This window comes from Chelonia mydas, chromosome 3 (assembly GCF_015237465.2).
Source record: "Chelonia mydas isolate rCheMyd1 chromosome 3, rCheMyd1.pri.v2, whole genome shotgun sequence".
Classification (NCBI taxonomy): Eukaryota; Metazoa; Chordata; order Testudines; family Cheloniidae; genus Chelonia; species Chelonia mydas.
This window is the reverse complement of record NC_057851.1, coordinates 163,737,153-163,764,704: the sequence shown is the minus strand read 5'-3', so window position 1 is coordinate 163,764,704 and position 27,552 is coordinate 163,737,153. Positions and strand designations below refer to the sequence as shown.

Below are 27,552 nucleotides of genomic sequence, written 5' to 3'. Positions count from 1 at the left end.
AGTTTATAGTAAAACAAGTTTATTAAACAAAAAGTCATAGGTTTGAGTGATACCAAGTACAAGGCTGAAAGATAGAAATTGTTATGAACTTACAAAAATAACAAATATGCTTCTAAGACTAAAACTGAACTTTGGCAAGTTATAATTATTGGCTAAGCAGGTTTCTCACTTATTTTCAGTTCCTAGAGCATTCAACTCTATAGTCTTTTATTTTCTTTAAAGTGAATTTTGTTATGTGGTATTACACCATTGTGGGTTCAGCTCTGGTGGCTACAGTTTCAAGTCTAACAGAGCGAAAGTTACCTTTGCTACTTGCTTCGGATTTAGAGTCTCTAGGAACACAAAGACCAAGTGTAGTGACCACACTTATATTCACTAATACAAGGTCTAGTCTATTTTACAAGTAGAGTTCACAGAGTAGTGAACCACCAGGGGGCCTCTGTGTCACACTGGGACATCTCCCAGCTAATAAAAATAGAGAGAGGAAAAATCAGACCATTAAGACAACAGCGGAGTTGCATACTCTTCAGCTCTAGCAGTCTGATGGACTCGTAGCGTAGGTGCTGGAACTGCAATTAACGAGCCAGATGGTGATGTTCTATTGGCACAGCACTTTTTATTAGCAGACCTTCTTTTGGGTACAGGGAGTCTGGTCAAAGGCTGGCAAAGCCCGTTTGTTGATGTTGTGACTTCCTCTCCTTGAAGTAACCAGTCTGGGAGATTCTGGAACGTCAACCTTCTCTCAGCGGCTTGTTGATCAAGTCTCACTCTAAAAGGTGAGACTTGATTCCTACAGTTTTTGTACTTCCCATACTCTACCTTGCAATGCCTCCCTCCAAGCTCTTCAGACACCTCGGATGTGAGGCCTACCTTGAAGACATGTAACTTGGTCCAAGGAAGCTCTAGTTAGGTCATCTTTTAGTGATCATCAACTTGGAAAAGTCCTGCTTAAATCAGCAATTAAAAAAAAATGGTGTTTTAAATATCGCAGAGACTGCAAGTTTGTGATTCTTTGCGCCCCAAAAGATCAAATATCTGGATGCATGAGATCACTTTTGAGGAAGCTGGCATGATTTTATCCTGGTGAAAAGGTCTTGAGATGACATTGTGTCACCAGTTTCTGAAAGTTCAGTATAAAAATGGATGATTGACAAAAGGCAACATCCAGTCACTCAACATTGATCCATCAGCAAAATTAAAAATAAGTTCAGACTTATGTTCAATATAATTACCTCCAGTTCTTTCTCATGGAAATGAGGCATTTACAGTAATATTTCTATTTCTGAATGGTCAAACAGCTTATCTTAGAATCTTTATTTTGATAGAGGAAAGTTACTTGAAAGCCTATCAAGATGAAAGCCACTTGGGTCTATATTGCCAAATCAATTATTCCTCACACATAAGAGAAATAAGAGACTGCCCCTCTCACATAAGAGATTGCCTGGCTGGTTTGTCCTTAATCTGTTTCTTAGGAGCCCACTGATGAAATTAAAATAAATGCTGTATTTAAAAAAAAAATTTTTTTTTTTGTGTAACCTTTGTGCCTTGTGGAATTGCTGAATTTAGCAATAATACATTTTTATTTCTTTAGTGCTTGAACCCAAAGAATCTCTAAGACTGATCTGGCATAAAAATACCCCATATAACCTACAAGCCCAAGAACAGAAATTCACTACAACCGGCGCCACAAAAATTAAATAAAAAACTGGGCATTAATGTGTAAAAATTCAATTGTACTGCTGCCATCTTCCCACCCTGGCCCCAATTTTTATTCGACTAAAGATTTTACTTAAATATTTTATATATAATATAGTAGCCACAAAGATGTGAAGTGTTTTAATGTTTGGCTAAACTTACAAGTTAAGGGGCAGATTCTGATACCTCTATTCTTGTCAAATAGTAATTTATTCTACAAATAGCCTCATTGGAGTATATTGAGAGTATCAGAATTTCGTTCTAAGTAATGAATTGGACAATCAAGGGAGGGAAGAACATACCTGGGTAAGGCAGGGTGTGTGGTAAGACATGGGCTATGGAAATCTGATCAGAGTATATACAAGATATTTAGGAAGTCATGGGTCTCAATTTGGTTTTAGGGAAGATGGGTAATGCTTCTTTCTTGTCCCTCCCCCGCCCTCAAGATTTCAGTAAGTGTATTATTGCATGACTTTTACATTATTAGACAAACTAGTTCACAAAGTGGCATTTTGCTGATAAAACCACTTTAAGGCTCAACCAAGTGTTGAAGGAGCAATTGACTCTATAGAATGTCTTGTCACTTGCAGAGTACCCATCACAGACATCATCTTTCCTGCTATGTGCTTTACTCCTTTACTCTGTCCCCCTCCCTGCAAATGGATGAGTTCCTAACTTATCTGTCAAGTTAGAATAATGAGAAGACATCTCAGTGATTCACAGCTGTGGACATGTGGAGCGCTTAGTTCTTTGTTCATACTGTGAGGCAATTAATGCAATTTGTGCTTTGCTGTTTGGCTGAGTGAACAATTTGAAATGAACCATTGAGCCATCTGTTCCTCCAGCTGACATCAAACATGTCAAGAGCAGCAGTTAGCTTTCTCTGGGAAAGAAATGGCGCGTTGACACTAAGGAAAGTTCAGGAATGGCTCTTTGCCTCTCTCTCCTCTAATCTTTAGAACACAGTCTTTCCCGTGCTCACCTGACTCAGAGCCTGGGCCAAAGATTTCTGCCTTCCGGCAGTGACTGAGGAGAAGTGAAATTGAGGCTAGGGTTGCAACTCCACATTGAGGCTGAACTTGCAGCGTTCGGAACACCTTCAACCTTCTACTCGCCTAATGAGTGACATCATTGGGAGTTGGAGGCACTCAACACCTTCCAGGGTCAGGCCCACTTTATCCAACCTTTGGCTTTCCATTGTCCTGTCCATCTCTATGAAATTCTGCCTTGAACTGAGAGACTCAGGACATAGTCTCCCTTTAGATTGGCAATTGGAGATGACCATGCCCAATTCAGAAATGTTCAGTAGCTCCATACATGGAAGGATTGTGCTTTCCGTGTCTCAGCCCCAATCTTAAGGCAGATATTGGTTCAATCTTGAAGCGTGATACCATAGGAGTTGCTAATTGTCAAAGCAATTGTGATGGATTTAGTTGCCTGTAATAATTTATGAATGTTCTGTGTTGACCTGTGATGTTTACTGTATGCATCTATTGAGTTAATTCAATAGCAGGACTATCAGGAAATGCACCCAGGGAGGGGGAGATGGATCCAGATATACACTTCCCAGCAAACATTTGAGGGACAACATAAGAGCTATTTGCTCTCGTACTACCCCTATCTGGGCTTGCCAGACAAGTTTCCCCAGGGATGAATCAGTCCCAGTGAAGGAGGAATCAAAAGACAAGGGAGGTTTAAAGAGACACACTCTCTCTCAAGGAGACACAGGTTTTTGAGACTGAGAACCCAAAGCCTTCTGTGTGGAAGTCTGGAGGAAGTTAGATCTACCAGGTCCCACCAGTAGAATGGTTAGACTCTAGGAAAGATACATGTGTGTGTAGATCTTTGGTTGGTTTCAGATCCTTTTCTCTGGAATGCTTTGTTCCTATGGCTAAATAAACAATACCTTTGTTTTAAGAAGGCTGTTCTGGGTCATTGTAATCCATTGGTCACAGCCTGCCAAAGGGAAGATCCGCAGGTGCTGATCACAGTCAAACTGATGGGATAAGCATGGCTGATCCACAGGGTACCGTAGCCCAGGGCTCAGTCTAGGAGTGGGAGGTTTGTGTGATTCCACCCAAGGGGAGACTAAGGCACGAGGCCTGAGGGGTTGCTCTCAGAGAGAGGGGTCAGAGGTGTAGCTAGCACTGCAACTCTATTAGCAATCCTTACAGAAGTGGACTCACTTTCCAGAACTGATAGTTGGCAGAAATGGTGACATCCTTTCCAACAGCATCGATGTCGATGGAGTGCTACCAATCAAATGTACTATGGTATGACGAAATCACATTGAACATGAACATAGGAATTGCCATAATGGATCAGACTGGAGGTCTGTCTAGTTCAGTATCCTGTCTTCAAAAGTGGCCAGTACCAGATGTTTCAGAAGTATAAGACCCATGCTGTTGGCTGATATGGGACAATTGCCCCCCCTCTTGCCCCTCCCCCTCAGAAGTCTCATCCTGGTCTCTAATAGTTAGAGATTTGGTTTATATTCTGAAGTATAAGATTTAATCACTTCCAAATATTTTATTGTCATTTATTATGATTACAGCTGACCAGAAATTGGACTTCCCAATCCATGAGAAATACTGCACTTTCAACAAAATCAAAGTTTCACACAGAACAGGAGTTCTGAAGTTTTGTTTAAAAAAGCGAAAAAGACATTTTGTTTTTACCTTTTCAAAATGTTTCTGATGCTCCCTGAACTTCCCGGAGCACCAGCAGCCCACCAAGAGGGGAGCTGGGCAGCTCAGGAATCCTGGTAGCTTGGAAGCCAAGACTGCTGAGAAGCCAAGATCCTGGAAGTCCTATAAGCCCCTGGTGGGCTGCCAAAGAACCTGGAATCCTGACCTTCCTGGCAGCCAATCTGGTGAGCGACAGAGGACCAGGGGAGCCCCAGAGTTGGGAATGATTTTACAACATAAAATCAAAATTTTCCAGCAAAATTGAAATTTTCCTGTGGAAAAAACTGATTTTGTGGAAAGTGAATTTTCCTTAGGAAAAAAATTCAAATGGAGAATTCTCAGCAAGCTCTAATTATGATAACTCTGACTATTCTTGATATCCATATAAATGTCCAGTCTCTCTTTAATTCTGCTATATTTTTGGCTGTAGTATCCTATAGCCATGAGTTCCACTGTCTAATAACATGTTGGATGAAAAAGTATTTCCTTTTATCAGTTTTGAATTTCCCACCTTTTAATTTCAACGAATGTCTTTCTGTTCTCATGTTATGAGACAGGGAGGACAGAAATTCCTGATCCACTTTTTTTTAGACCTTTCATTATTTTATATACATTTATCATGTCCCCTCTTATTCATTTCCTTTCTAAAATATACATTCCCAGTCTTTTCCTTCTCTCTTCATATGGGAGTTTTTCCAGGCCTTTGATCATTCTCATCGTCCTTCTCTGAGCCCCCTCCAGTTCTGCAATATCCTTTTTGAGATGGGGTGATCAGTACTACACACAGTATTTCTCATGCATCTTAGCATCCTGTTAGCTTTTTTTGACTACAGCTGCTCATTGAGACATCTGCAGTGATGCCCAGGTCCCTTTCTTGGGTTGATATAATTAACATAGAACCCTGTGAAGTGTATGAGTAGTTTAAACGTTCTGCTCCAATGTGCAGTACTTTGCATTTATGAACATTGTATTTCATTTGCCATTTTGGTGCCCATTCACCTTGCTTTGTGAGGAACTTCAGTGACACCTAACCGTCTTCTCTGGTCCTGACTTTGTTGTTAACAGTGTTGTTGTAGCCATCTTGTTCCCAGGATAAGGTGGGTGAGGTAATATATTTTATTGGACCAAGTTATATTGGTGACAGGGATAAGCTTTCGAACTTACACAGAGCTCTTCTTCAGGTCACCTGAAAGCTCAAAAGCCTGTCTCTTTCCCCAACAGAAGTTGGTCCAATAAAAGATATTACCTCACCCACCTTGTCTCTCTAAATAACTTTGTTATCTATAAATTTTTCTACCTCGCTATTTGTGCCCCACCCCCTTTCCAGATCATAAATAAATATATTAATGAACACAACGCATCTGAACCATAAGGCACCCTGCTGCTGACCTTTTGTTGTAATGAAAATCTACCATTTATTCATACTCTTTGCTCTCTGTTTCCTAGCTAGTTTTTGATCCATGACAATACTTTCACTCTCACCTCATTACTACTTAGCTTTTTTAGTAACTTCAAGTATGGGACTTTGTTGGACACCTTTGGATGTCTAAATAAATGGCATATGTCAACCAGTTAGACTCATAGACTAATAGATTTTAAGGCCAGACGGGACGATCGTGATCATCTAATCTGACCTCCAGCATCTCACAGGCCACAGAACCTCATGAACCCACTCCTGTAATAGGCCCTTCAAATTACAGAGGTCTCCTTCATCCACTCCTTTGACGTGTTCAAAGACTTCAAAGAGATTAGTGAGATGTGATTTTCCTTTGTGGAGTCCATGCTGGTTAGATCCAAAAGATCATGATCTTCCAGGTGTTTTGTTATTCTGTTATACTTATAGAGTCAACCAATTGGCTGGATATAGATGTAATGCTATGAGTCTATAATTCCCTGGATCACCACTAGGGCCTTTTAAAATTATGTGTACAACATTTCCAATCTCCCAGTCCTCTGGAACAGTATATATTTTTAATTAGCAATTACAATTTTTTGTTAACAGCTCATCTACTTCATACTTCAGCTCCTTCAGAATTTTTGGATGTATACTCTGGTGAGTTATTGCATTTTAAAGAATTATTTTCCCAGCCCATCTTCCTCTGCTACCTCGATCTGTAAGAATGCCTCATTTTTGTTACCAGGAAAGGTCAGGCCTAGGGTAGGAATCTCCTCGACATCCTCAGTGGTGAAGACTGATGCAAAGAAATTATTTAACTTCTCAGCAACATCCTTATCTTCTTAATTTCTCCCTTTAGCCCATGGTGACCCAGCAGACCCATTGATTCTTTTTCAGGCTTCCTGCTTCTGAGATACTTAAAAAATCTCTTATTGTTTGTTTTTACACCGTTAGCTATTTGCTTTTCAAACTTCATTTTGGCCCACTAGGAGTAGTGTGATGTGTAAACCCCAGCCTGCCACAGCTGCCTACAGGTTAAGAAACTGAGTCCATACCACCTCAGCTGCAGCTAATTGATGGACCATCAACAGCTGCGATAAGAGTCTCCATATCAGGCAGAAAGGAGGCTTTCAAGGGGCCTTTGCATCAGCTACAAATTGGCAGGACATGGCACAAAGTAGTGGAAGGAGGAGTTCTGTGAATGAGACCTGGATGAAGGTAGGAAGTGGCCTAGGGAAACATCAATGAATCTGAGGAAGCAGACTTTGGCTGCTTAATACAGGGCTTGTGCACTAGATCCCAGAACAGAGAGAAGATCTGGGTTCTCCAACGTCTTCTCTCTCAAAGGGATGTAAAAGCCATCCTGATGTGAGAATCAAGGATTCCTGAGATTAGGGTTGGACTGAAGACCTAGTATAGGGTCATTGGACTCCTTGTTTATATGATGAGCCATTCTTTGTGTCTTACTGTTCTGAGACTGTTCCTGCTCCAGCTATGGCCAGTTGCCAAACTGTCCTGACAATTTATTGGCTGCTTCCCTGCCCCGGAAGTGATGGGCATTATGTTACAGGATGTATCGAGTAACCTCTCCCAGACTCCATTCCTAGCTCCATCTAAACAGGCACCCATTGCCAATCTCAGTTCAAACCCTAGATCCCTACTGAGCTCTTCCTCCACAGCATTCAAGCCCCTTACAAACACCTGCCTCATCGCTGGTCTCACACAATAAAAAGCTAGGTGCCTCTTACATAGTCCTGGGCCCTGGCCTTTGGCCCCAACAGGCCATGCTTACAGCCTGTGGTCACATGATCCACTATTGAATTACAATTCCCAGAGTGCCTAGTCTGTTGTAGCAACATACTCCTGCACGGACAGTGCCTGCTCCGGCTCCCACTGAAGTCAATGGCAAAAACCTTTAATTGCTTGCTGTCAAAAGGAGCAGGGTTGGGCCCCAAAAAAATCTCTATCAAATGTAATTATTTGCTTGATCATAACCTATTTTCCTCAAATAGAACCACTATATGAGGAAACTGAGCTGTAAGTTTGAAGGGGCAACCTTTTTGAGCTAGCAGGGCAAAAAACATTAGACGAGTCAAAATTTCAAATCAGAGTAATATTTTAATGAGTTTTAGCTAAAACTGTTTTTTATTAGTTTTCTTCAAACTTTACAAAATGGTTTTCCTTTGCCTTCAGAATAAATGGGATGATTTTAAAATTCAGAGTTAAAGGGGAGCTACAATAAAGGCATATAATGCAAACTGGCTGTGCCCTTGAACTATCATACAGTTTGTCCACAATGACTTGTATAAAAATGAAATGTATTTTCATGTACCAAATCTGCCGTATAAACTGGGCTTCTGTTTATTAAGGTTTATTAATTCCATTTTTCAGGGTTTATTTTTTTACCAATTTGAGTTTTTTATAAAGTTTAAAAAATCAGGGTTTTCAGGGCTCTGTCTGTATAAACTGTAATGATTAATCATTCTATATTATATACTTTACTCATTACAGTTGTGATAAATGAATGGGGTGGGGGGATCTCCCTTTTATGGACCCAGCCAGCCAGTTAACTATAAAATACCTCTTAGTAGGTGTTCTCTACTTACTTTACCTGTAAAGGCTTAAAAGTCATTGTGATGCATAGGTAAAAGGAATTGAGTGGGCACCTGGCCAAAAAAGCCAATGGGAAGGCTAGAACTTTTTAAAATTGAAACAAGACTCCCCTTTTGTTTGTCTATCTGTCCTTGTTGCTCTTGGAGAGAAGCAAAGACAGGGCTGGAACTGTGCTGTAAGAAGCTTGGGGCCAGGTATGAAAAATCATCTGAATCATACCTAGAAACTACTCACTTGAAACCCCCAGATATATAAGTAAGATTGGGAAATGTCTAGGATGATGCAATTAGGTTTATTTCTTTATGGCTTGTGGACTCCTCTGTGCTAACCCCAAATGCTTTTGTTTTACTTGTAACCTTTAAGCTGGACCTCAGGTTATTCTTGATGCTTAATTCTTGTAAGTGGGTTTTTAAAATCTAGCAATAGCCTGAGTTTTCAAACGTATTTTCTTTCTTTTTGTTTTTGATAAAATTTATCTTTTTAAAAAAACTGGATTGGATTTTCTGTCCTAAAAGGTTTGTGCACATGTTGTTTAATTAGCTGGTGGCAACAGCTGATTTCCTTTGTTTTCTTTCTCAGTTCTTCCCTGGAGGGGGCGTGAAAGGGCTTGATGGTACCCCACAGGAAGGAATTCCCAAGTGCGTGTTCCTGGGTTCTCAAAGGGGTTTTTGAACTTGGGTGGTGGCAGCATCTACCCATCCAAGGTCAGAAAAAAGCTGTAACCTTGGAAGTTTAATACAAGCCTGGAGTGGCCAGTATCAATTTTTAGAATCCTTGCGGACCCCCACCTGCACTCAAAGTGCCAGAGTGGGGAATCAGGCTAGACAACAGTAGTATATGCTGTCGTGAGTAATGTCTTTCTAATGTCCCCTAGTGTGCTTTAACATAGTGCTTTTCAAACAGCACTTTGATAAAGCACACAAGAGAACCTTTAGTGTGCACCAGCAGTGTCTACACGGACTACTTAATGCCCAACACATTAGTGTGCTTTAGAAATCACTCCCCAGTAGTCTGCATTGCTGTTCTGTCTAAGGAAGCCCTTAGACACAAGTAACCATTTCCAATGTTTGTTGGATAAACGCCAATTTCATTTTATTTTTGGTATTGGTTTGTTTTAATCTGTGTTTATCAGTTAAAAATAAAATAAAAAAACAGAAGCTCTATTTATAGCTCCTGTAGTAGGACAACATAATTAACATTACATTGAAACTAAATCTGACAAAGTAATTTAGCTGATTGGTCAGAGTTGCCTTATTAGCATGAAATGGTCAAGTTTGAGCCTGATTCTCCTATCACACCAGTTTGACACCTTTGTTAACTATTGATTTGAATTGAGTTACTCCAGAATTACACAAGTATAAGTGAAAGGAGAATCAGGCTTGAACGATTTAACAGCGGATGTTAGAAAAAGTAGTTTGATGCGGACAGGTGTCAGTGTTTATTCAGTTGAGAAGCACCAGTTTTGTTTTAGTCTGTATGTTTTGATTACAGTTGTCACCTCAGCTTGCCAGAAAAACTATATGAAGTTGCTTCTGCTCCCATGTTTTTTAAGACAATACAGCTTAAATTTTGTTTGTAGTAAAAACTGTTCATAGTTCTATACAAAAAATATCATGGGTAGTTAAAGCTCCAGAAAAAACATACCAGTAGCGGGTGTGGGTACACAACTAAAGATTGTTCTACATCAGTGGTTCCAGACCACTGTACCTTTTCAGGAGTCTTTGTCTTGCATACCCCAAGTTTCACCTCACTTAAACTCGGGCTTTGGCTTCAGCCCTGGGCCACAGCAAGTCCAACACTGGGCCTAGCGACCCCATTAAAATGAACTCACCCATAGTTTAAGGACCGCTGATATAGTAAATAGAAGAGTATAGATAAGTCACTGTCCGAGTTGAGAACCACTGCTATAACCACTGGCCAAAGGGCTGAGCCATGAGACGAGGCCAATCACCACAATTTTGGTGGGGCTGTTGACAGGGGCTTCTGGAGCATTAGAGGCTGCTGTACCATTCCAGGCCATAAGGGGGTACACTGGCTGGCGAGTGACCCCTCCACAGTTAGGTTTCCAAATTCTGAATAAAAATAAAAATGTACTGGCTGTGAGCCTTTTAAAATGCCACCACTAACCCTGATAGAAGGCAGGAATCTAATCTGTCTGGTCCTTTGTATTGCACTCAGTGTGGCATCAAGTCCCTTACAAGGAACTGTAAGCAGAGTCAGGATGAGCTCCACCCTGACACCTGGTGGTGAGGTGTGGCAACTTGTGGAAAAGGACTTCAGGGGCTGATCTCATTTGCATAGGCACACCCACCCCGCCTAGAATGAGGCCATAGCTGCCCAAATGGTCACTTTGGCTGCTGTGGGATCCCCAGTGCCTCTGTTATTGGAGCAGGAAGAATAAATTGTTATTACCCTAATTATGGGAACTGTGCTTGGAACTGTACTTGACCTTTTGTTATGATGGAGGGACTCGCTATCAACTAAGTAGCACTCGCTAGGCAAGGGTCATGGGTTCCAAAACTCTGTGAATGGAGAAGGGCTGGGAACAGGTATTAATACTTGGTGGCATGGACCCCCTGGTGAGGGCCTTACATGCTAATTGCACTTCCTCCTCTCTCCACTGTGGAATATCAGAGCTAATTTTGATTCTGTTAGGAGTCTAGTTAAAGGCTGCTGAGCTCATTTTGGGCTAATGGTGCACCAGCACTGAGGCTCCCCTACTACAAGCTGAATTCGCGAAAGAGCTGAACTGACTAAGAGTTGAAATCACTGAGTGTTGTGTTAAGTAGTGGGGGAGCCTGAAGATATATTGTGGAGCAGTTTGTGGGACGGCTGGAGCGCCTTGTGGACTGGCTGGTGGAGCAGTTCATGGGACAGCAGGAGCTGCTTGTGGGACGCAGAGTGGAGCAGTTCGTGGACTGGCTGGTGGAGCAGTTCATGGGATGGCGGGAGCTGCTTGTGGGCCGCAGAGCGGAGCTGAGCAAAGCAGTTCGTGGGGCGGCTGGTGGAGCGGAGCGAAGCCCTATGGAGCTGCGGGGCAGTCAGCTTCAGATCATGTAAGGTGCCCCTTACCTCTCTCTCCTTCCCCCTACCCCCCCATCTCCACCCAGGTTGGGAGGTAAAGCTCTGCAGATAAACTTTCGAATTCTGGGGCTGCCCTGACCAGGGACAGAGACTTTTGGGTCATTGGACTTTTGGGACTTTGGGTGATTTGGGGTTGCTGGACTCAAGAACCAAAGGGAAAGGGCATGCCCCAATTTGCTTGGGGTGGGTTTTTGCTCATGGGTTGTGTTATGAATCCTGTTGGTGGTGTTTCCCCAGCATAATGCCACATTGTTTCTCTCTGTTATTAAAAGGCTTTTTGCTACACTCAGACTCTGTGCTTGCCAGAGGGGAAGTATTGCCTCTTGGAGGTGTCAAGCGGGGGTGGTATATATTTGTCCCAGGTCACTTGGTGGGCTCGAGCCGGTTTTGCATTGTGTTATTGAAACGGAACCCCTAGATACTGAACCCGGCCCTTGTTGCTGCCAACTCTGATGGGCAGAAGGGTTACAGAACTAAAAGGGATTTGGTTCACTCTCCTTTTTTTTTATTCCATCCCAAGACTAAAAGGTGTGTGGTGGGGTATATATCCTATCCTGACTTTAAAAGGGTTAATGTGGGCCTCAGGTGCCAGTTAACACTCTTGCTTCACCTGAAGGATGGGCCAAGCCCCATTAAAGATCAGTCCCAGCTGGGAGAGGAGCTTGATGGCAACTATAAAGGCAGGAAGTCTGGAGCAGCAGAGGTTGCAGGGATAAATTTGCACCAGCTCTCTGGGACTAGAGTGGAGAGGCTGAGGGAATCAAGGGGGAAGCCTTGAGGAAAGTAGGCCCTGCACTCCTCTTCTGAGTAGCTAAATCTGGCAAGAGACACACAGAGCAGTCAGTGGAGTGGAACAAGCTCCAGTGGTGAGCCCTAATAGGGCTGGATCTGGACTTTCAGGGAGAGATCTCTGGGAGACATTCACCTGAGGAACAGAGAGGGATGAAAGGTCAAACTGGAGGAGGGCAGAAGCACATTTGAGATTTTGTTAGGGGATTGCAGGGGAGAGCCTGTGTGAGTCCTGGCCCTGAGCAAAGGGTGAACTTGGAAAGGTTGTGGAAGGAGCCCCCTGACAGGCTTAGTAGAAAGGAGTCCAGGGAGGTGGCAGCGAAAAGTCTAGCAGAGTGAATGTTGACTGCCTGTTTTAGAATCTCTGGATGTGTAGATGGTGGGCCTGGGTTCCCTTACCAATACCATGAAGCCGCTGAGAAGGGGCTAAGGAAGACTGAGAGCCTGAGGAGAAGGGTGTATGAATCATTGGGCCCAGAACTGAGGGCAGAGGGATGGACATATTGGACATCTGTTTTTGCTGGACCTTCTATTAGGGGTGGGATTGGAACATGAGCCAACTAGAGGCTGAGTCACAAAAAGAGGTGGATGCTGCAGGAGTGGAGTGCCTTTCAAATTCAAGAATGCATTTTCTGTCAACACTGCACTATATGACGAGGGAGCTCACTCCGTTTTTCAGGGAAAGTGTAAACCTTTCCAGAAAAGTGCAGTTCCTGTTGGTTTCTTTGCTATGTGTCTTCTTACTCCTGAAAAGCATTTTTTTTGTTTGTTTGTTTGCTAAATGGGCAATACATTAATAGATGTTCCAGTTCAGGTCCCATGCTCTCTGCAAGCACCATCACTGACCCTTCCTCCAACCACCTGGGGTATGGAAGAGCTGTACTTGCTTCCCTTAGAGTTTGCAAGGGAGCCCTTGTTAATATATGGCAGCAAATCCCTAACTGTAAAGGAACAGAACCTTTCCAAATGGGCTAACAGCTGTGAAAACAAAGGTCACACTCACACATACAAACAGGGAAATGAAACACAGCACTTGTATTCACAGGCATTTACCAGCTGGTAGCATAACTAGCGATCTCAGAGCAACGTCCCACATTCCACTAAAAGAACTTGTAATGAAAACATTGACAGCTCCACCTATCAGAGCAAAAACACTAGGCCAAACTCATTCCTGGTGTCATTCCACTGACTTCTATAAAGTGACAGGGATGAATTTGGCCCAGTGTGCCACAGTCTCAGATGGTATCATTAAATTTCCCCATAAGGTTATCTGTTGGTTATACAGTACAGAATATATTTTGGTCTCAGCCAGCTACTCACTTGCTGAATATTGGGAAAGGAAAGCTCTCCCAGATGGTATTGCTTGGTTTCAAAGGATATGGGACATATTAATTATGGACCAATTAAAAGATGATGAGAAAACAGAGATGACCCATTTTTTATGAGTTGGCTGCAATCCTTAGTTTATGAACAAAATGACACTACAAAACAACCAGGGGACCTGATGAATATATATATTTTATTTATTATAATATCTGTTTACTTTGGAGGAGAATTCTCTTGCTTCTGCCACATTTGCTGTCCTATTACTTTGCTCTAACACCAAACTGTTTACACTCAAATCATGGTCTGTGACTTCTCTGTCTTGATTACATTTGTTTTAAAAAGTTAACCCTCTGTCCCACCCTACTACCAATCTGTGGAAGGGTCGTAAGATACTTGACAAAAGAAGCTGAAGTAACAAGCTGCAAGAGACAGGATATGAACTAATCCATCAAACTGAAGCATTTCTGTATTTTCCCTCAACCCCTGATAGCTCTTCCTCAGCTTCCCAGTTGAATTCTGCCTCACTAGAGAACCAGGGAGACAACACCTGCTGCTTGCTTGGTGACACAATCTTGGCTTGCCAGCTCATTGTGAAATCTTCTAAGTCAGCAGAAAAGGCTAAAATTAAGAATAAATATAGAAAGAAATGTTTGTCCTGGTGGAGTTCTGTGGTTATAGTTGTCACAGGTAATGTTTGTTCTCCTCTGCTCCATGGAGCTAAAACCCAGAGACCTCCCACCCCACAGCTGAATCCTGGAGCCCTGAATGGGGGGAGGGGGAAAATGTGGAGGGCTCCAGGAAATAATCTTTGAGAATTTAAGACTTGAGTAGTTCCGTTGAGAAAGGGTGGCAGAATGTTTTCCATAGGTCACAATCAATACTCCCACCCCTGGCCCTCAACTTCCTCTGAGGTGGAGTCAGTGGTCCTTCTGCAGAGCACCCTTCCAGCCTGAGAAGAACAGGAAGCTCACCAATAACAGCAGAGAACTCTCCTGAAACTATGGATTCTATGGGCAACAAAGCCATGAAAGGTCAACCTCCGGTGAAGTTAAATTCAGGGGTTTCCAACTCCCTGAACTATCCCTTGTAGATCTTGCCTGGCTAAATCAATCATTTTTGCCATTCCAATCCAGGCAAGAGTCTGTTATCCAATAAAGACAGGTTTCAGAGTAACAGCCGTGTTAGGTAGGAATAGCGGTCAGTAGGTTTCCGGTATAGGGTGGTGTTTATGTGACCATCGTTTATTAGCACTGTAGTGTCCAGGAAGTGGATCTCTTGCGTGGACTGGTCCAGGCTGAGGTTGATGGTGGGATGGAAATTGTTGAAATCATGGTGGAATTCCTCAAGGGCTTCTTTTCCATGGGTCCAGATGATGAAGATGTCATCAATATAGCGCAAGTAGAGTAGGGGCGTTAGGGGACGAGAGCTGAGGAAGCGTTGTTCTAAGTCAGCCATAAAAATGTTGGCATACTGTGGGGCCATGCGGGTACCCATAGCAGTGCCGCTGATTTGAAGGTATACATTGTCCCCAAATGTAAAATAGTTATGGGAAAGGACAAAGTCACAAAGTTCAGCCACCAGGTTTGCCGTGACATTATCGGGGATAGTGTTCTTGACGGCTTGTAGTCCATCTTTGTGTGGAATGTTGGCGTAGAGGGCTTCTACATCCATAGTGTCCAGGATGGTGTTATCAGGAAGATCACCGATGGATTGTAGTTTCCTCAGGAAGTCAGTGGTGTCTCGAAGGTAGCTGGGAGTGCTGGTAGCGTAGGGCCTGAGGAGAGAGTCTACATAGCCAGACAATCCTGCTGTCAGGGTGCCAATGCCTGAGATGATGGGGCGCCCAGGATTTCCAGGTTTATGGATCTTGGGTAGTAGATAGAATATCCCAGGTCAGGGTTCCAGGGGTATGTCTGTGAGGATTTGATCTTGTGCTTTTTCAGGGAGTTTCTTGAGCAAATGCTGTAGTTTCTTTTGGTAACTCTCAGTGGGATCAGCCATTACCCTCTGATCCAGTGATCAGATCCCTCTGACTCCAGTGAGAGACTGTTGAATTGGAATTCATTTGCAAATTGGATACAATTAACTTAGGCTTGAATAGAGACTGGGAGTGGTTAAGTCATTATGCAAGGTAACCTATTTCCCCTTGTTTTTTCCTACCCCCACCCCCCAGACGTTCTTGTTAAACCCTGGATTTGTGCTGGAAATGGCCCACCTTGATTATCATACACATTGTAAGGAGAGTGATCACTTTAGATAAGCTATTACCAGCAGGAGAGTGGGGTAGGGGGAGAGAAAACCTTTTGTCGTGGTAAACATCCATTTTTTCATGCTTTGTGTGTATAAAAAGATCTTCTATACTTTCCACAGCATGCATCCGATGAAGTGAGCTGTAGCTCACGAAAGCTTATGCTCAAATAAATTGGTTAGTCTCTAAGGTGCCACAAGTACTCCTTTTCTTTTTATCCAATAAAGAAGACTCATAAAAAAACCTATTCAATGAAATCCTAAGTATTTTCTCTTGCACTGTTTATACAGGCTGAAGAAATTTGCTTGCCACTTCTCCTAAACCAGACTTCCCTACAAATCAGCAGCCAAGGCTCTGGCTCCACCCTCCTCTGTCTTATCTTTCTTCCTCTGAAAAAGAGGGAACTGGTGAGACTCTTCTGAGTCTAAACCTGTGAGTCAATGCCCCGTCTAGCCAGGAAGGTGTTTTGGAGAATTGGAATTTCTTACTCATGAATGTTTTCTTTGTAATGCAGTTGGAGAGCCCACAATAAAGCATGATTTCTAAAGGTCTCCTGCTACACTTTGGTGGAAAAAGCAAGAGATCCCTTCCTGTCAGTCCTTCTATTTTTGACATCATGGAGTTAATATGTAGTTCCCCAGATCGAAATAATTTTTTTTTCTAAATCTGCTCAGAAACTATACAGGCTCCCTTGGATCTTTCTAACGAATTACCATGTCCCCTAAGGCGGATTCAGCTGTTGTTTCCTGTTCCAAGGAAAACGATCTCTCCATGGATTCTTAAAATTTCTCTGAGGGACACATTAATCAGGAAAGCGGAGAGAGTATCTGCAAATTTTCAGTTTAGGAGCTACAGTTTTTCCTCTACTGCCTCTTCTTCCTTTTGTCAAAACTACCACCTGCTCACTGTGTGAGAGTCAAGAAGACCTACTTTTGTCAGGCCCTGGAGTGCTCACTTAGTAGACCTTTCGCTGTCTTAAGAATATGTGTGGGGTTAGTAAACTACACATACACATTACACAGATTTCATCTGGAAATTATGCAACAACAGTACAGAGTATATATTAATGTTGTATATGGGTATTTGTACACCAAGAGGAGGTATAGAGCGCCAAAGTGAGGCATACATGCATGTTTATTAAATTGTTTTTAATGTCTAGTCTGTTCTTGTAGTGATCCTTAAAAGGGTTCCACAATAACTGAAAGTGAGTTTGGCTGGGTCCAGTAGGTTCCCTCCACAAGGCACCCCAGCCACAAAGAAGCATGATCCAATTAATACATTTTTACATAAATAGTAATACATGTTCACTAGAATGTAAAGAACCCCCTCCAACGTGTATAAAATCACAGGACAATCAGATGAGTCACACAACACACACTTTTTTTTTTTTTTTGCGGTGCCCAAAATCTAACCTCTATTGTTGGATTACATGTTGCAATCAAAGACCAGCCTGGTCTATCATGTTATTCCAAAGTTTCTGTTTTCAAAATGCACATAAATATACTTTTCCTGTCTCTACTGCTGACATTTCTAATGGCATACATAATATTTATACCTATTCACTTGTTGCTGTTATTCAGCTTAGTTTCTTAGTGCTGATTTAAGTCTGTGAAGTAACTGTTTTGAAATTCTCACTTCATCTGCTTACCATATTCAGCTGTATTTGTCCATCTGGTGCATCTGGTAATTCAGTACTTCATGCATTAAAAACATAGCAGTTACCTCACTGGATCCAATCATCAGTCTATCTAGACTGGAGTGTTTGCCTAAAGCAGTGGCTCGTGCCTCACTGAGCATCCCATAGACAGACAGACACACTGCACATCACAGTTATAGTATAGCCACAGATGATAGTGTCTTATCTTTCAGTAGTTTACGTTCTTGTTTAGAACGGATCTGTACACAAACTGGCACAAAATAACAAAAGCTGTGAACCAAAACAAATTTATTTCAGAGCCAGTCTGTGTGAACACCTTAATTTCAGAAGAAAAGTGGCTAAATCAAATTAGCTTAATTCGGTTTTGTTACTGACTTTAGCTAAATTGATTGATTGTAGCCACATGTATTCTGAAATAAGAGTGTCCTACCACACCCACACCTGCACCAAAATAACTGAACTGATGTTAATTCACATTGCACACTTATATGCAGACCAGCCTTTCTGTTCATCTCTGTGGCTATCTTTCTTTAACAGCCCACTGTGTTCAGAGCGCGGGTTCAAATGTGCTGTCACAGACTCAAATGAGTTTAAATAATACCACCTACTTCTAGCACATCTTAGCCTCTATTTCTCTTAACTATTCAGGACAGAACTCACCCCTACAATCCAAACTCATCAGACAACTTTCCCCACGATCCTTTCTATAGAGACCTCTACCACGGTATAATTTACACAGCAAACCATTCTCCCTTTTGGAATGGAAGTTTACCCATAGTGTTATAAAATAGATGCAAAAAATAGTGCTTTCCCCTTGGGTAACAGACCTCCATTATGTAACAGAGCCTTCTCTCCAACTAGTATCTGTATCACACTGAAATAAGTATCCTTGTCAATATTTTGTAGTGTGTGAAACACTAGGTGGCACTCTAAACAAGGGTGGGCTAGAGCCTCAAGCCAACTATAGACTAGCTGTGAGATACTTGTAGCAAAAATTCTCTTTCCTCACTTGAAAGACACAAAAAATAGCCTGAACTGCAAGTTCCTGTCCTTCCTATTGCTATGGCCCTGCACCTTGCAGGGCAACTGCAGCTGCTTGTTAAAGGGGAATGACACTTTCCAAAGAATGCATCTGTATTGAGTATTTGTGCTGTAGGATTGTAATAAAATGCATTTGTTCTCTAGGGCAGAGGTGAAGAGTCAGGGAGCTCCTGAGCTCCTTTTAGTTCCCCAAGATCCTCAGTCTCTCCCTCTATTTGCCTTCTGTAATATGGGGAAAATACTTACTTCTCTGCCTCCCAGTGGTTTTCTAAGGATAACTTAAAAATGATTGTCCTTTACCTTGTAAGGCCCTTAAGAAAGGGACCATATCTTCCTCTTTATTTGTAAATGCAGATAGTGTTCAATGGATGGTGGTGATGATGCATGAACAGTGATTATTGTTTTCCAGGAAAAAAGCAGAGGATTTTTGTACTTGAACAGTTTAGATTCCCTGGGACATTCCTCTGCTTAATTTTAATTTAAAGTTGTCACATTTTGGCATGCCTTTCCTCAATTCTACCCTCTCCTCCCCTGCCCCTGATTTGATTCCAGGATCCTGCTTGTTTTAGCTCTGAGGGAAAGTTTAAACACAACAAGTAGCAAAATGGAAGAATTTATTACTCAGCTGTACCTGACATGAAATAACAATACATAGAAATTAAATTTTGCTAAATGAACTGAAGTTGCTAGGCAACCAGTCACGCACAATGTGCTACCTACTCAACCGTGGTTACAAACAAAAACTTAATATGCAGCACAAATTACTGCTTTGCTTCTTTGTTACAATTAAATGGATGGTCTCAAGAAGCCAACGCCATAAGGACTGGAGGTTAGTTTTCAGTCACTGTACAGTATACAAGTCCTTGCACTCTGACTGGCTGTTGCTCTGACAATTCAACATTCATATGTCCACAATAAACCTGGTGATCTGACCTTATCAACTTTAGCTCAATTATGTGTCAGAAACATTTCACTATAAAAATGGTAGATGAAATTCAGTGTTGATAAATGGAAAGTAATGCACACTGGAAAACATAATCCCAACTATACATATAAATAATGGGGTCTAAATTAGCAGTTACCACCCACGAAAGAGATCTTGGAGTCATTGTGGATAGTTCTCTGAAAACATCCACTCAACGTGCAGCGGCAGTCAAAAAAGCGAACAGAATGTTGGGAATCATTAAGGAAGGGATAGATAATAATAAGACAGAAAATATCATGTTGCCCAAACCTTGAATACTGTGTGCAGATGGGGTTGCCCATCTCAAAAAAGATATATTGGAAATAGAAAAAGTTCAGAAAAAGGCAACAAAAGTGATTAGGGGTATGGAACGGCTGCCATACGAGGAGAGATTAATAAGACTGGGACTTTTCAGCTCGGAAAAGAGACGACTGAGGGGAGAGGGGAATATGATTGAGGTCTATAAAACCATGACTGGTGTGGAGAAAGTAAATAAGGAAGTGTTATTTACTCCTCATAACACAAGACACCAAATGAAATTAATAGGCAACAGGTTTAAAACAAACAAAAGGAAGTATTTATTTACACAACGCACAGTCTGTCTGTGGAACTCTTTGCCAGAGGATGTTGTGAAGGCCAAGACTATAACAGGGTTCAAAAAAGAACTAGATAAGTTCATGGAAGATAGGTCCATCAATGGCTATTAGCCAGGATGGGCAGGGATAGTGTCCCTAGCCTCTGTTTGCCAGAAACTGGGAATGGGTGACAGGGGATGGATCACTTGATGATTACCTGTTCTGTTCATTTCCTCTGGGGCACCTGGCATTGGCCACTGTCAGAAGACAGGTTACTGGGCTAGATGGACCTTTGGTCTGACCCAGTATGGCCGCTCTTATGTTCTTATGTTTCTTGTCAATTCAGGAACAAACATAGCTTAACTATGAAATGGCCAATATATCCATTTATGTCAGAAAGTTGTTGTTACCTCAGTGTTATCAGATTAAATAGAACATACAGCTCTTGCATTTCTTCAAATCCTGAAGTTCTTATTGAGTCTGTGGCATTCTCCCTGAGTAAGGATGGCAGGATTTGGCTTACTAATAAACCAGTCTTGTAAAGCGTTAATGCCTCCTGGGGGTTGATGAGCACCTTGACTCCCATGAAGTCATGGGGAGGTGAGTGTGCTCACATCCTTCCAGGATGCACTTGGTACCTCAGTAGGGTTGCCAACTTTCTAATTGCACAAAACCAAACACCCCCGCCCCGCACCTTCTCTGAGGCCCCGCCCCCGCTCGCTCCATCCCCCCCTCCTTCTCTTCCTTGCTGTCCCCCACCCTCACTCACTTTCACCAGGCTGGGGCAGGAGGTTGGGGTGTGGGAGGGGGCTGAGGGCTCTGGCTGGGGGGTGGGAGTGCAGCGGGGGGGTATGGGCTCTGGGGTGTGCAGGCTCTGGGGTAGGGCCAGGGATGAGGGGTTTGGAGTGCAGGAGGGGGCTCTGAGCTGGGGCCAAAGGGTTTATAGTGTGGAAGGGGGTGCAGGCTCCAGCTGGGGGTGTGGGCTTTGGGGTGGGACCGGGGTTGAGGGGTTTGAAGTATGAGAGGGGACTCTGGGCAGGGGGTTGCGATGCTGGAGGGGTTCAGGGTTCCAGGTCCCGGTGGTGCTTACTACAGCTCCCAAGAAGTGGCCGCCAGGTTCCTGCAGCCCCTAAGTGCGTGGGCGTCCAGGGAAACGCCGTGCGCTACCCTTGTGCCCGCAGCTGCTGCCCCTACAGCTCCCATTGGTTATGGTTCCCGGCCAATGGAAACTGTGCAGCTGTCTCTGGGGGTGGAGTACACACAGACCTCCCTGGCCGCCCATGCGCTTAGGGGCCTCAGGGACATGGTGGCCGCTTCTGGGACCCGCGCAGAGCCAGGGCAGACAGGGGGCCAACCAGAGCTGTTGAAAACCGGACACCTAGCAACCCTGCCCCTCAGATGATCCGGCCCTAAACATCAGTGGTAAAATCTTGGCTCCACTGAAGTCACAAGCAAAATTCCTTTTTGATCTCAATGGGCTTAGGATTTTTATTTTGTGTCTGTCTCCCACACTGTGCCCTACATTTGGGCCTTGGCCGGTGGGGAGGCATGTTATGGGGCACCATGGAGCAGGGAAGGCCCAGATTAAACATTACGATTTCTTTCTTCCTTTCTGTTGGTTTATGCTGAAATAAAATTTCTGCCAGGTTAATTAACTTTCCCAAATTACACTGACCCCTTTTGGCCTTTCCTATAGTAGCAAACTTCAGAGTCATAATTCACTACCAACCTAGCATCTCCGAGTAGGCATAGGTGATATATTGATAAAAATGCCTGCACTTTGTCTACACCACTGGAATTGACCTGGTGGTAGCAAAAGTGGGAAATTTTAGGGATAAAGGCAAGGCTCTGCTAGACAAGACCTCAGTGAAGTCATTGGGAGATTTGACAGGGCCAAAATCTGAAGCCTTGGCTCAATTAGAGGATATCACATTAAAAAATCATGGCTATAAATACATCAGGTAATATTAAAATCAAGTTTGTTATACCTTTTTCATATTTCTATTGTCCAGAAGTTGATGATTTGGCCCATTAATTTCTAATTTAAGAAACCCATGGCAATTAATTTCCCTTGAATGGAATGTTGTTGTTTTTAATAGCAAGCTGTTGCTACATGAATCCTGAATCAGTTCAGAACATAATTTATTACATACAAATCTATTCTTTAACTTGTGTTTATCATGTCTTAGTCAACTATAAGCAGGTATTAGTTTTAATTTGTCAGTAACATGGTTTAAAAGTTTCTGATGATGGTAATATGAATAATAAACATATTTTGTGCTATTACAATACCCTGTATCCAAGGCTCACAAAGAAATGTACAACCACTGGGCCTGAATCTGCAGGCAAAATCCCCATTGAGTTCTCGAGTCAGTTAGGAAGCTGGGTTGAATGGTTAGGTTGCTGGCCTTGGACTTAGGAAAATAGGGTTCAATTTCCTGCTGTGTTACAGATTTCCTGTGTGACTTTGGGTAAGTTACTTAGTCTCTCTGTGCCTAAGTTCCCTGTCTATAAAATGGGGATAACAGCACTCCCCTACCTCACAAGGGTGTTGTGAAAATAAATACCTGAGCACCGCATAGTCTCTTATGTAAGTACAATAGATAGGTAGATGGCTTCTAGGATTAGGCAAATCAGTGAATTAACTCTCGTAAAGAGAAGAATCCGGGTCCCATTAAAATCACTGGATGAAATGCTGGCAAAAGACCATTATCTTTCATATAAGATAGTTTGTTCTCTCCCATGTCAATGGATTTGTGTCCACTTATGCCAGTGATGAATTTAGCTTTACATATTGTTTTGTGAGCAACATAAAGTGCATAATAAAGAGCCTGATGGTTCAGATTTCACTGATGAGATTCTGAATCCACTTTTATCTTCACTGATGTTGCAACTGCATATGTCAGCTGTGAATGTGCCTCATTCTGTACACAGTATAATTGACTTCTTCAGCATAGCAGCACAGAGAAAATGTAGGATAGAACTGGATAAATTCCTGTCTGCTTCGGGAATATTCTGTCACTGTCTCCTGCTTGGCTTATGGAACAACCAAAACGTGTGCAGCACAGCTGCTGCTAGCTCTTTTTCTCTATAAGCTCCCCTTAACTTAGCTGCTAGGGCCAGATTGTGGTGCGGGGGCCAGCTGCTTAGAGGTGCACACCCGAAGCAACCACAAAGTTCCCCTAGTTTGGTCTCGCAGAAAAAGGACACAGACTGTCGGCACTTTATTTAGATATGTGCCAGTGGTTATAAGTGGGTATTTTGAAAGAAAACAGAGGAGGGATATATCTATATCTATCTATCCTCTACCTGGCCTGGAACTCACGAACTTCTCTCTCACAAATACATAGTGGACAAAATCATCCTCTAAGATAAATCTAGGAAATGACACTCCTAGAAATGAAGCCACACATCCCGAAAAACCCCAGATGTACAAAAGGCAGCAGCCCAGGTCATTGTGAGCACATTACCCTTGGGCTCTGCTCTCTCCGCACTAGCTCCCAAATGACTACAGAGTACAATAAAGGTCTGTATCCTGATATTCAAGCCCTTCATGTGACTGGCTCAACCTGTCTGAGAGATTGGCTCCTGAGACAGCTATATTTCAATAGAACAACAATACTGTCAGCCAGCAGTCTCAGGTTTGTGAGCACAGGAGAATGAAAGATCACAGAAGCTAGACTTGCTCTCTCAAGAGAAAAGAATGACAGTAGACTTTACCTCTTTCAGAACTAAATGCGAAACCCCTAATCTCTGACCTGGCTTTCCTTCAATAACATCTATAGACACATATACCAAGCTATTTCTTATACAAGCTGGGAAGGAAGGAAGTGATCTATAATTATTGTTGTTCTTATTTTTCAATGCTTGGAAAGTGTTCAGATAGTTCAGTGGTGGGGGACATGTAAGTATGTAGATAGACAGACCTAGATTAATTGACTGAGGATTGTCCTGACAGGAAGTGCCCTAGGAAGGAGGTGGGACCTGGGGCCTTCAGATTAGGACAGCCTTTCTTTCTTCGTGTCAGAGGTAGGTGTGGCATGTGGAAGAAAACTACTCTAGGTAGACAACTGGTCTGCAGACATGTTTACTTAGGGCAGGATTTTTGTTTTAATCAGGAAGATTTACTGGTTCAGGTATAGTTAGTCAGTTTTTCTTTTGTTATATTAGCTTTGTATTCACTTAAAAAAGTGAATGACCAGGAAAGCTAGAATAGATTTCTGTGGATATTCTGGGTCTCCCTGGTACTGCAGCTGTAGTATCTCTCAGTGCTGAAGAAGATTCCCAGCGTTGCTGTCAAATCTCATTTTCTTATTGAAAAATTATTTGTTTTCCTTAGCTGACGTCAGTGGCTGCAAGTGCTTCAGAAATGGCCTTCTGACCATCACATTGTGGACTAGTCCTGATGAGCTTGTCCAGAGGCAGCTTCTTGGAATTTCGTACCTACTGGAAGGTGGGTTATTATTACGAAGGAGTAGAACAATGATACTCGCCGGGAATGTTAAGAACTCCAGAGGAGGAAGGAAAATTATATGGTTTGTATGTTTGAGGAGGAAATGTTTCACTTTTCCACTTCAAACAGAAAGTATTGAAAAAAATCCATAACACTGACAGGTAGAAGATAGTTTTATTCAATCATGTTTAAGTTAATGTATTTTCCCCCCCAGAGGTTGCATATGAAAATCAAATGTATAGGATTCTGTGATGCATGTGACATTTTTTGGGAAAAATGATTGAAAAATGTTCAAATGATCCATCTGGGATATCTAAAACTCTCCATAAAGATTTTTAATCTAAAATATGTTGTTAGAAGAAATATATTGTTTCTGTGGGTGAGCATAGTGTTGTTACCTTGCAGAAAAGGTATTGTAAGTGCAACTTACAAATGCATATGGGGCAGGAGGAAACCACCCTTTTTAATATAAAAGCTCCTGCATATTGTTCTGCTTGGAAATCTCTGTCCCAATCACCGACTTTTTGTGCTCCCTCTGAAGTCGATGAGACTCTTGGGTGCTCAAAAATGCCTGGTGTCCAGGCCAACTTCCATTTTTGTAGCTAAATTCTACCTACAGAAATTCAACATGTAACTTTAGTTGAAAACGATGTTCTTTATTTCCTGTCCTAAACTGTTCTGTAGTATTGCTGTGTGGTGTTAAACAGTTGCTGTACTCTGCCCCAGAAGTGGTTGCATTTAATTGTTGGGAGAAATGGTTATAATATATCCCTGGAATGTCTTACTGAGTAATGTACAACTTAATCAGCTAGTAACTGTACAGCCATTAAAGATCCACTAATGAAGGTGACTACAAGAGTGCAATTACTACTGTTATTAAATTATCATTGTTGTTAACTTCTGGCTGGGAGAGTAGGATTGGCACCAATTTTGGCCATCTCGTGACTGGTCTTGAAGGAGTAATGAGGTGAAGTCCATTTTCTCCGATCTGAAGTCCAAGCTTACAACTTTCATTTCAAAGTTTGCACTAGCTCGAGTCATGGGACACATCACATATGTATGTGTTTATGTATTTGTTTTATTTATAAAATGCACCTATTTTAAAAATGTATACATTTAATCCAGGTGGATCTACAATGTCAAATAAAGAACCCTGTGGAGTGTAGTTGGACTGGAAGAGAACAAACAATTCAAAACTAGCATCCCTTTGGGTCAGTCATAAACTGCAAATGAACAGAACTTCATTACATGGACCGATTGGATGCGTGATGGTATAATGACGCATGCAGGAGACTTACAATGCTGTGAAATTTCCTCCTTTAGTGTAAAAAACTCTTCCTGTAATATCAATTTCATGAGTCTGTGTTCCGCTGTAAATAATTTTCAGCAACAACAGTGAGGGGACATCATATTTTGTGAGATGCAGGTGATTTTTAGGACTAAAATGAATGACATCTCTTGAAAGAGGAAGCTTGAGAGTTATGATAACAACGTTAAAGCTCGTGATAGGTGAAACTGCATGCACAGGTGCAATACGGTAGGAAGTAAGTCTTAGGAACCCAGATATTTGCAAATTGTGTTTATCTTTGAAAGGGCCATTATTACTTCCTGGGTTGAAAACTTTATCCAGAGTCCTATATTCCTCCTTCTTTTGCCTACTTAAAAAGTTGCAAGGTGATTGTTTTACCCAATGTTTGTTTGAATGTATAGTGTTGTCGCCTAATTTAACCTTGAATAGCTGGGATAGTGTCTATTAGGGATCACGTTTAGCTTGGGAAAATGTTCCATGTTATTGATAAGTATAAATGAATTTGGTAGAAAAAGAAGGAAAAAGTCACATGCTGCATGAAATTTCTTACGCTTTGGTAAATGCCCTCCAGTAAATTGAAAAGAATATTCAAAGCGAATTACTATGGATGTCAGTTAAAATATCCATTGTATAGACAAGCCATCCTCAGTTCACTTCAGAGGGATCAACACTTCTCAAGACTGTGCTCTAAATCCAGGTGCTTTACTGTAGGCCTTTTCTTGCTGTCATTTCTCAGACAAAACTTCCATTGGCCTCAGCAGCAATGGCTTCAATGAGAGCTTTGCTTCAAGAAAGTCTGTGATATTAGTCCTCATATGGTACTTCTATCTCCCATAGGATGTATTAGTTAGTGTTAAAGCAGTTTTACTTATATTTCATTTTAACTGTACCTACATCGATTTTATTTTTAGCTAGTGGTTTATAGTATCCTTAATTAGCCATGGATATTGTTCTTTGCTTTGAGATTTCTCTTTCTTTCTTATTTCCAATAAATAAGCTATCTGAATGATAAAAGGTACTTTCCAATCTCCTGTTGAGAAATATGCCAGAGTATTAATATAAAAAAGGGGAAGAAATAAAGGACTTTTTATGTAAAAATACTTGTGTTCTGGCTCTTAGCATCTGTCTTCTGATTTATTGAGAGGGTAAAAGATATACATTCAGTATATAGATGATGTTCTGAGAGACACTGTGGCCAGAAGTGCTGAACAACAAGATGCTGATTCAAAGATGAATTATATATACAGTTATATTTGTTTGGGATTGTTCCAAATAATGGTGGAACTAACTTTAACTGCTGCTGCATCATTCTGGACTAAAGAATATAAATATTCAAAAGTTTCTTGAACTGAGTTGCCTTTCCTTGGTATTAGCCAATATAAATAATTCTAAAATTCTCAAGTCAAAACATGCCTTCTCAATGCTATAATTTTAAAAGATAGAGAAATGTTTTTGCTGATATTCTTATTTGGCAGAGAACCCTGCTCCCTTCGGAAATTTGCTGTTGACTTCAGTGGGAGTAGGATCAGATCTGATGGTCTAAATCAGTAGCTACAGCCAAAGAGCTCACAGCACTGCTCAGGAAGGCTTGCAAAAGTGGCCTTTACACTCCCCAGTCTTGGGCTGGCTAAGTCCCAGAATAATTTAGAGATGCTCTAAATTATTCTCGCTGCCACTGCCCCAAAGAGCCCAAGTGGCAGCTAGGCATGTATGCG

The 27,552-nt window shown here is 42.0% G+C and overlaps 1 long non-coding RNA gene across 1 annotated transcript; it reads left to right on the top strand.

Annotated features, from left to right (window-relative positions):
• Positions 1-5,586: 5,586 nt before the first annotated feature.
• On the top strand, positions 5,587-26,930 carry LOC122465197. Its single transcript, XR_006289848.1, has 3 exons — positions 5,587-6,996; positions 24,415-24,528; positions 25,654-26,930. It is a non-coding gene; the product is annotated as an uncharacterized LOC122465197 (long non-coding RNA).
• The last annotated feature ends 622 nt before the right edge of the window (positions 26,931-27,552 follow it).